At 40.4% G+C, this 9,810-nt stretch overlaps 1 protein-coding gene across 1 annotated transcript in view; it reads left to right on the forward strand.

Moving 5' to 3' along the window:
- DTL (denticleless E3 ubiquitin protein ligase homolog (Drosophila)) overlaps positions 1 to 9,810 on the forward strand; it is an 85,172-nt gene that overhangs the window by 22,001 nt on the left and 53,361 nt on the right. The gene's annotated exons all lie outside the window — the stretch shown is intronic.

Below are 9,810 nucleotides of genomic sequence, written 5' to 3' on the forward strand. Positions count from 1 at the left end.
GAGAGGGACATCACGTTTGCAGAGTGGAGGGGTGGCGAAGGAGAGGAAGACCTTCGATGAGATGGATCGATTCTGTGACTGGAGCGGTTGGAGTAAGTGCGTTTGAGATAGCTAGGTTGGCACAGGATAGAACAGCGTTTAGAGCTCTTGTACATAGGGTCGCTATGAGTTGCAAACGACTCGATGGCACATAACAACAGGATGAATCTATTTGTTTTCTTAGCAGTCCATGGTACACAGTACACTTCTCCAGCACCACAGCTCAAAGGCATCAATTCTCCTTCTATCCTCCCTAGTCATTGTCCAACTCTCTAACACATAACAAGTGATTGCAAAGACCATGGCCTGTATCAGACACACCTTAGTCTCCAGAGTGACTCCATTGCTTTTCAGTACTTTGGAGGGATCCCTAACAGCAGACTGTCCCATCGCAATAAGTCTTTTAATTTCCTGGCTGCTGGTGCAGAGTGTTGACTGTGGAGCCAAGCAAACTAAAGCTGTGAAGAATCTCAATCTCTTCATCATCCATCCTGATGCTGCCAATTGGTCCAGTGGTGAGAATCTTAGTCTTCTTGCTCTTGAGCCTCAACCCATATTGAAGGTTGATATTAAATGATCCAACATTTATTAAGTCCTGTTAAATTTTGCCACTGCTACCATTTTTAATAATGGTCAGGTGAGATCTTATAGTTGTTTTGATTCCGATCTCTGCTTACCAGTGATTTTGACCATTTTCTCATGTTTCTTGGTCAGCCAAATGTCCTCCTTTGTGAAGACTTTTTACATGTCTTTTGCCCATTTTGTGATTGGGTTATCAGTCTTCCTTATGGAGTGCCTGTAGTACTCTGTAAGCTTTACTTTTGAGACCTTTGTGTAAAATGTTGCAAATTATTTTCCAAGTCTATGGGCTTTCTTTTTACTTCATTGGAGAAAGTTTTTGATGTACACAAGGATGGATTTTTAAGAATGGAAATGTCCCACTCGTCGATTTTATCTTCTCCAGGTTGTGCATTTTTGCTTATGTTAGCAAGCCTATTTATGCTAAGACTTCTAAATTTGTTCCCATTTTGTCTTTGAAAATCGGTATAGTTTTGAGTTTTACCTCTATGACTCTGATACACTGTGGGTTGCTATTTTTATATGGTGTGAGATGTGAATCATGTTTGAAGTTTCTACAGGTAGATGTCCTATTTTGTCAGCATCATTTGTTAAAGATGTTGTCTTTTCTCTATTTAATGGCTTTTGTTTCCTTGTCAAATCAGTTGACTGTAGGTTGATAGGTTTATGTTTGGATTCTCACTTCTATTGTCATATGTATCTGTCGTTATACCAATACCATGCTGTTTGATTACTATGGCGGTGTATTATATTTTGAGATCAAGGAATGAGAGAAGATGCTTCCTACTTAATTTTTGTTTCCCAGAAGAGCTTTGTTTATTTTGGGTCTCTTTTCTTTCCAAATCAGTCTGGAAATTGCCATTTCTGTCTCCTTGAAGAATAAATTTAATATCTATATTAGAACACTGCTGGTCTAGTGGAAAGAAGCTTTCGTATAATCCTGAAGACACACAGTTCAAATCCACCAGCTGCTCTGCAGGAAAAGACGGTTATTCTCCTCTAGTGTAATTAACTGTCTCTGGAAACCCGCTGGAGGGTCAGCTATGGGTTGGTTCTGATTTGATAATATACAACGACAGCATTGGAATGTCATTTTCACAGTGTTCATTCCTCCTATTCATGCCTGGTTTCCGTTCATGAGGAAAATGTCTTTTGTATCTCTATTCAAAAGGATGTTGGCTCTTGGTTTTATGTATCTCTTTTTCACTATATATATATAATGGCGATTCCTCTCTATTCCTATTTTACTGAGTGTTTTAGTCAAGAAGGGATGTTGGATTTTGTCGAAGGTGTTCTCTGCCTCAATTGGTAGCATCATGTGATTCTTGTTCTTTGCTTTATTAATATGATGAATGACATTGTTTTTCTTAGTTGAACCAACCCTGCATTCCTGTTATGAATCCTACTTGGTCATGATGAGTTATTTTTTTATGTTCTGTTGGGTTCTGTTGACCAGGATTTTTTAAGGGATTTTTGAGTCTATGTTCATGAGAAGTATTGGTCTGTAGTTTTCATTTTTGGTCATGTTTTTGTTTGGTTTTAGTATTAGTGTTATGCTTGCTTCATAGAATGACTCTAGGAGTGTTCATTCTTTTTCCATTTTTTAAAATGATTTCTTCTTTTGAGATGGATCTGTTCAAGTGTTCAAAAATATGGAATACTTTACAAGTTTGCATGTCATCCTTAACATGCAAGGGTCATGCTAATATTCTCGATATTGTTCAGTTTTAGTCTAAGTCCTGCTGAATCAAGCACTAATTGAGTTATTGCATTGGCTTGATCACAAAAGAAAAATAAAAATCTGTTTCAATCTAGTATTCTTTCTATTAACGCAGGAGACTCTGCATTACTTCTCATTAATATTGCATAAAATTAGGTATGTTTGTGTAAGTAATATATTCTGATTTAAAAAAACAAAAGATGAAATCGTAAATGAAATGAAGAAATAGAAAATTTATTAATTAGTAATAAAATAATATTACCAAATAGAAAATGAAAACACCCTGTTTTTTCATTTACTTGGTTTTTAGAAGGGTACATACTAATCCATACTAATATGCACTGATTAGATATTGAACAACTAACTTTTATCACATCTTTCAGTAGGGCCCTCCCTCTTGTCTACCTCAATACAGATTTCTCTGGGTAGACATCCCCTAAGCCACGTGGTTTGGTTAAAGAAAAACAGGCAAGATTTTAGCCACTCTGACCCTATCAGCCAAATTCCTTGTGTAGGGTACAGCCTTTAAAACAATTTAAAAATAAAATACAATGTGTTTTAATCTTTACCTTGGTTTGGAAACTCTTAGGAAGTGAAGGTCTAAGGAGATGAAAATTACTTTTTGTCTAACTTAATGAGATTAATACTTATTTAACTCATAAAAATCTTATAAACACCTGGGTTAAGGTGTCAGGGCATCAAAGTGCTGCTTCTGGACCAGGTGATATATTGCAGAAGTTAGTAGAAATCCTCAGTTTCTTCATGTTTTGGATTTAATGGATTTCCTAAAACAAGAAAGAAAATCTTTGTGCAGAAATGTGCTCAATACCACACAGTGGAGAGGGATGGAAAAACAAGACTGGTCTGAATCTCTGGGGTCTCTTTGGGTGACAAACCAGACTAGCCCAGAATAGACTACTAGTGATACAAACAAAAAGAAAGCCAACAAGGAAAGGACATTGATTAATGCAGAGAGCACCTTGTTAGGGTTCTAAAAGATCTCCAGGGCTGGTTCATTACCAGAGATACTGGCAGAAAAGTTAATGGCAGGAAGAAGAGAAAGATATTCTGTAAGAGACAAGAACAGATGCATACCTCCCCCCTCCCCATGGTGAGATGAGGAAAAAAGGACCTATTTCCTTTTTAATAATCTTCACCCTTCAGTAGCCAATATCTCCAAACTACCAATATTCTATACTTTGATTCACTGTCAGAAGACACTTGACTTCTCTGTATCTCTTCATTTATAAAATTAGATCAAAGAAGTCCCTCCCTCATGGATTTGTTGAGAGTCTAAATTAATAGATTACTTTAAAGTGGTTGCCACACAGCAAGTCCTCAGCATACTTTGCCTGCTTAGCTCTGAGGACCCCTCCAGGATCAAGGCAGTTGAGGAACTGGGTACCTGTTAAGTTCTTTATCTGCAGCTCTTATTTAATCACCAGGACCACCAGTATTCTTTAAGAGCATTTCCAGGTGGTTTGGTTTCCCAGGGACCAGGATGGTGCTCCAGCTGCTTTTTTTTTTCTGCAGAGGAGGACTCCCTTGGAGTTCAAGGAAGGATAACCAGTCTGTACCATTTTTCTGGCGGGTATTACCAGTCAGTAGGCTTGGAAAAAGCCTGAGGGAAAACGTGTTCTTCTCAGCTTAACTAGCTGAAATAAGACAGATCCTGAGCATCCCCAGGACAGGAGAAAGAAAAGCTGCACATAGTGGAGAAATCCTTAAATGCCAGCTCCTAGTCCCAGGTCTCAGAACGTGGATCATAACGTTAGGACTTGTGGTCCTGTGGGGCTAAACAGGGGGGAAAGAAAGAAGTGATAAATCATTCAGGAAGAGGAGAGAAAGAACAAAAAAAAATCCAGGACTGATTGGAAGAAAGCCCTAAGCCCCCTGCCATTTGCCCTTTTAAGGCAGGGTCTCCCTCATTCATGTAACTGCGTTTTATCTCCCTATTCCTTTCCTCCATTTGGAAAGTCCGCAAATTTGGTTAAACTCATGAATTATTCACCTGGAGAACTTATTTGCTAATTTTGGAAAATTCAGTTCCACTGGTATTTACTAAATGCACACATGGTGCTTGGCAGTGCTGGTGGGCAGTGCCAGGAATCCAGAAAATCACCGGGTCACATCCAAGAAAAAGCACCTGACTGCCCCTGAGCATCTTCATCTCCTCGGAGTCAGCTTCTGGGTTCTGATCCTTGCAGAACATCAACACTTCTTCATTCATACTTGGACTCCGTGGAAGGACCAAGGAGGGCTGTGGAAGTGGAGAAGAAAAGCAGAGGGGAGTGGCCTAGGAATAAGGTGTGTGTCCCACTTCTAGTCTGATTCCCAGGATCAGCAGTCCGCAGACTTTCAGGGATCCTGGGCCGGACTTTGACTCTTTAGGATAAGCATCTTCCTCCCCCCACCACTCACCTCTCCCAGGGGCATGTCCTTCCCTCCCTCTGGTTCACAGTGGTCCACTCTGGCAGCAGCAGAAGCAGAGGCAGCTTTGCAGGTGGAGCAGGAGTGGCATGACAAGGGGGTGAGGTTCACGCCAGCCACTCTTGGGCCAGAAAAAGAGTGGGAGTACTAGTGGGAGGCACGTGCAGGCCCAGCTAGAAAGCCGTGGGCAAGATCAAAGGGCTGAGAAGCAACCAAAGTAGTGTCTACAGCCATGATAACCCCTAGCCTGGATTTCAGAGAGGAGGAAATTTCCTGGATGGGCACCCAGAGTTGTCTGAAGGTTACTTGATGCAGAAGGAGCAGCAGGCGATGGTAAAAAAGTGGCTGCAGAGGCACAGCCAGGGTCAGGTGGCTTTGGGCTCCAGGACTGCTCTGGCTGCTCGGACAGAAAGAAGTGGCAGAGGCAACAACATTGTTGATGGTGGCACTGGACCAAAGGCTCTGCCAACAAGCAGCCCCCTCCTGGTGGCTGGGACTGTAGGGGGGATTCCTCTGAGTCCCAGTTGGGCCAGCAGCAGCTGAGCCAATGAGAGCCTACAGCATAGAGCTTCTTAGAGTTAAGGAAATTTTGCTGCCTTCAGCACCATCCATGTGAACAAGACCTATGATAAACAAGTGAATGACCTTGATCTCCAGGATCCAAGAACCCCCTGAGCCGTGTGTGGTGCAAGGCAATTCTTCAGAAGGGAGCTCTGCGCCCCCCCCCCAATCTCAGTGCCTTACTAGAATCGAGAGTGAATCTCCCTCAGTCTCCCTCAACAGCCATTGATTACAAGTGTCATCTCAAAAAGCATAGTGAGGTCAGTTCTTCCTGGATGGTTAAGGACAGCCCCTTGGCCTTGTCCTCACCGGCCTAAGCTATAAGATCCTCATCTTTGCTTCATGGTGGACATTGACTGCTACCTCTCTCTTCTTGATGGAAGGAGCAGCTGCTGGCAAGAAGAACTTGGTTTCCAAAGTCTTTGTGGTGCATGCAGGAGCCCACATCCTTTGAGCTGCTGCCTTGCAGCAGCACAGAGAACTCAAGCGAGGTGCAGGTTCCCTGCAGCAAAGGCATCATAGCTGTGTCAGGGAGCATGGAACAACAGTCAGCAGTTCTGATGCCTACGAGGTAGTAACATGTCCTCTGTCCCTTCCTCTCAGGACAACTTTGGCAGGAGAGCCAACTCTGCTGTTACTCTTTGGCATCTAAGAACATAGTAGTAAGCCCTTGGATGTGTTTCCTGAATTTAGACCAGTTAGAATGCTCTTGCATTACTTTTGATAATAATGATCTTTTCCATATACACAAAATCTTATGGGAAGTTCATGTATCATACATTGTATACTCAAAGAACACTTTGTGTTTTTCTTATTTTCCTTTGTCTTTGAGTGCCAACATAGGTTTTAGGATGCATTTGTGAGTTTTTATTAAAGATGTCTAATACTCCAAAATTCTAGAGTTTGTTTGAAGGAAATGGGTATTTGGTATATCTGATACCTTTGGAGACCATACTCCATAATGCATCTATTTTCTCTAATTCAGGTTTGAAAAAGAAACACAATTACTATTGTATCCTATTATCTAACTTCCAGTTGTTTGAATTTCCGAGTAGGAAAGAATCCAAAAAGATGGAGATGGCCTTGGACCCATTTGTGCCTTTTGAGTTTGAGTTTCTAAATTAGCTTTATTTCTGTTGCTGAATTTAGAGAAGTTAGACAAGGAGAGGGATTCACTGTCTTCCGGCTTATAACTGCAATTATATTATCTCTACTCAGTTTTGTATAGGACTGAGTAAATAATTTTTAGTTTGTAAGACAAATAAAAATTATATTGATGATTTTTATCAGCTCAAAAAGAAAACAGCAGGGGAAATATACCAGTTTCAAGTGGGAAAGAATGCAACATGATATCACCTGGTGTTCCTAAGCCTTTCATTTTCACCATAATTTGAACTTGATACTAGATTCTGGATCTGGAAGCCAGTCACCTCTAATTTCTTCAATATTTATTCACTGAACCTCATGAAACTGTATGCCCTTTTGTATGAGTTCTCTTAGGGCTTCATAAGAACTAAAAATTCTTATCCTTGCTTATAAAGTTTTATAGTCGTTTAAAGAGTGGAAGAACCACTTGTCACATAAAGCTTCATGTTGCTTTAAAGTTGGGCTTCAGTCAGCATATCGAAAGTGGTGGTGGGGGGACACAAAGGTAGTTTTCTTTGTCATCTGAAAAATAACAATTTACATAGAACATTTACAAACTTTACTACAATAAAGTGTCATATTTTTTTATGAGATAACTTTCAAACTAGGGAGCACTGCTAGCCTAGGGCCAAGAAGCTGCTCTGCAATCCGAATGGCACACAGTTCAAATCACCAGCTGCACCACAGGAGAAGGATGGGCCTTCTCCTCCCATGAGATTACTGCCTCTGAAAACCCACTGTAGAGTCAGCTGTGAGTTAATTGCAACTCAACAGTACATACAACATCTATCAAACTGACACTTTAATGATATTTGTGAAAATACTTCATTTTGGGGTAACCTTTTTTATTTGGTAACCTTTTTATTAATCTGATACATTACTCATTTTATCATCTCAAAAACTTTGATAGGTTTAGATAAAGCAACCAATTAATGTTCCTTAACAAATGTATTTCTGTATATTCTTATAAACCCATAAAGGGGAAAAAAACCCCACTTAATATTTTATGGAAAAAAACAAAATCTTATAAAAATGAGGTAGTGGTTGTTATGTGCTGTCAAGTCGCCTGCAACTCACAGTGAACCTGTGGACAACAGCCCTAAATCCTGCTCTATCCTTTGCCAAGCTTATTGTCTCTGACACAACTATCCCTTTACCCCAGTCACTGAATCAATCCATCTTATTGAGGGTCTCCCTCTCTTGCGCTTTCCCTCCACTATCCCAAGCATAATGCCCCTCTCCAACTTGTCCCTCTTTGCAACATGTCCAAAGTATGTCAGATAAAGCTTCGGAATCCTTACCTCCAAGGAACAGCCTGGTTTCACCCTCTCTAGGGCGAACCTGTTTGTTTTCCTAGCAGTCCATGGTACGTACATTCAATACTCTACTCCAGCATCATAGCTCAAGGGCATCAATTCTCCTTCTATTATCCCTAGTCTTTGTACAGCTCTCTGATGAATAATAAGTAATTGCAAAGACTATGGCCTGGATCAGACACACCTTAGTTTCCAGACTGACGTAGTTGTTCTTCAGTACGTTGGAGAGGTTTCTGACAGCAGACTTTCCCAGTGCAATCTGTCTTTTCATTTCCTGGCTGCTGGTACCAAGAGTGTTGGGTTAAGAGTTGGACTGCTAACTAAATGATCTGCGATTTGAATTTACTAGCCATTCCTTGGGAGAAAGGTGAAGACATCTGCCCCAATAAAGATGTGTCATCTCAGAAATCCTATGGTGCAGTTCCAATTCTGTCAAGTCAGTTCTTAGTATAGCTGTTCTTTAGATTTTTGATGATTCATCTTAAATAATCATTTTTATTTTTCTGGATATACAATTCTGGGTTGACAGCTTTTTGTCTTTGATTACTTGAAAAGATTGTTCTGTAGTTTAAGAAGCCTCAAGTCATTTAAACTATCATTTCCATATATGGTAATGGATATTTTCAGGATTTCCTCATTCTTTGGTCGTCAGCAGTTTTACTATAATGTGTCTACCATGCTTCTCTTCACAATTAGCCTGTTTGAGGTTCTCTGAGCTTTTTGAATTAGTGAATTTGACTAAATTTGGAAATTTTCTGCCATTACTTCTTAAAATAGTCTTCTGCCAAAAGCTCTCTTTTTCTTTGCCTTCTGGGACCTCAATTATTTGTGTGTTCAATATTGTGCATTTGTATTTCAGTATTATGCATCTTTGGGGTCCTTTATTTTTTGGAAAATTTAAAAACAGCTTAATTCATATTTCTTTTTTTTTTCCATTTAAATCACACTGTTATTTTTTCCGTATTTACAGAGTTGTACAGCCATCACTACTTTTCTAAGTTTAGGATATTTTTTAAAAAATCTTTCCTTTGTTTATTTCTCTAACTTTAGGATATGCTTATTACTTCAAAAAGAAACATGATACCTATTAACAGCGACTTCCCATTTGCCCCTCATCCAACCCATGAACTATTTTTTGTCTCTATAGGTTTGTTATTCTGGACATTCATATAAATGGAATTACAGCATGCGTATTCTTCTATGGCTGATTACCTTAACTTAAAGTAACTCTTCCTCCTGTCCCCTGATTTCTAGTCATTGTTTGGTCAGTCAGAGACATGGACCCAGTTTAAACATATTATTAAACAAAACCACTTGCCTTTGTGTCAGTTCTGACTTGTAGCTCTTCCACTTGTGTAGGAGTAGGACTGTGCTTCATGAGGTTTTCAATGAGATCTTTTGTAAGTAGATTCCCGGGCCTTTTAGGAGTCGGACTGTGTCTAGTGTCCCCACCTACTCTCTGGAAGTTCTTGTTGATCCAGGTTTCTTTTCCCTGATTTCTCTGCCCTGAAAGATTATTTTCTGTTAAAATTTTAACTGCCTGATACTGTTGCTGCCTCTGAGCTGCCTGCACTCTCATTAAAGACACAAAACCTAGGGACCAGTAATTTGCCCCAGGCCAGTAATTTGCTTCAGGCTCTCCCCTCAAAAAAAATGGCCTTTTTTGTTCAGTTTCCAGAGAATATTCACAAAGTTGTTTTTTACATTTTGTCCTGAATTTAAAACAAATTCAGGTGGATCTGTTTGTTAAGCAACTAGTCTGCCATATTGTTGTTGTTATGTGCCCTCGAGTCGTTTCCGACTCATAGCGACCCTATGCACAACAGCCCTAAATCCTGCTCTATCCCGCGCCAACCCCACCGCCTCTGACACACCCATCCCAATTACCCCAGTCACCGAATCAATCCATCTCATAGAGGGTCTTCCCCTCCTGCGCTGTCCCTCCACCCTCCCAAGCATGATGTCCCTCTCCAAGGACCTGTCCCTCCTGGCAACATGTCCAAAGTATGTCAGACGAAG

This window comes from Elephantulus edwardii, unplaced genomic scaffold (genome assembly GCF_000299155.1).
Source record: "Elephantulus edwardii isolate Elephantulus edwardi_28Jun2011 unplaced genomic scaffold, EleEdw1.0 scaffold00063, whole genome shotgun sequence".
Lineage (NCBI taxonomy): Eukaryota > Metazoa > Chordata > Mammalia > Macroscelidea > Macroscelididae > Elephantulus > Elephantulus edwardii.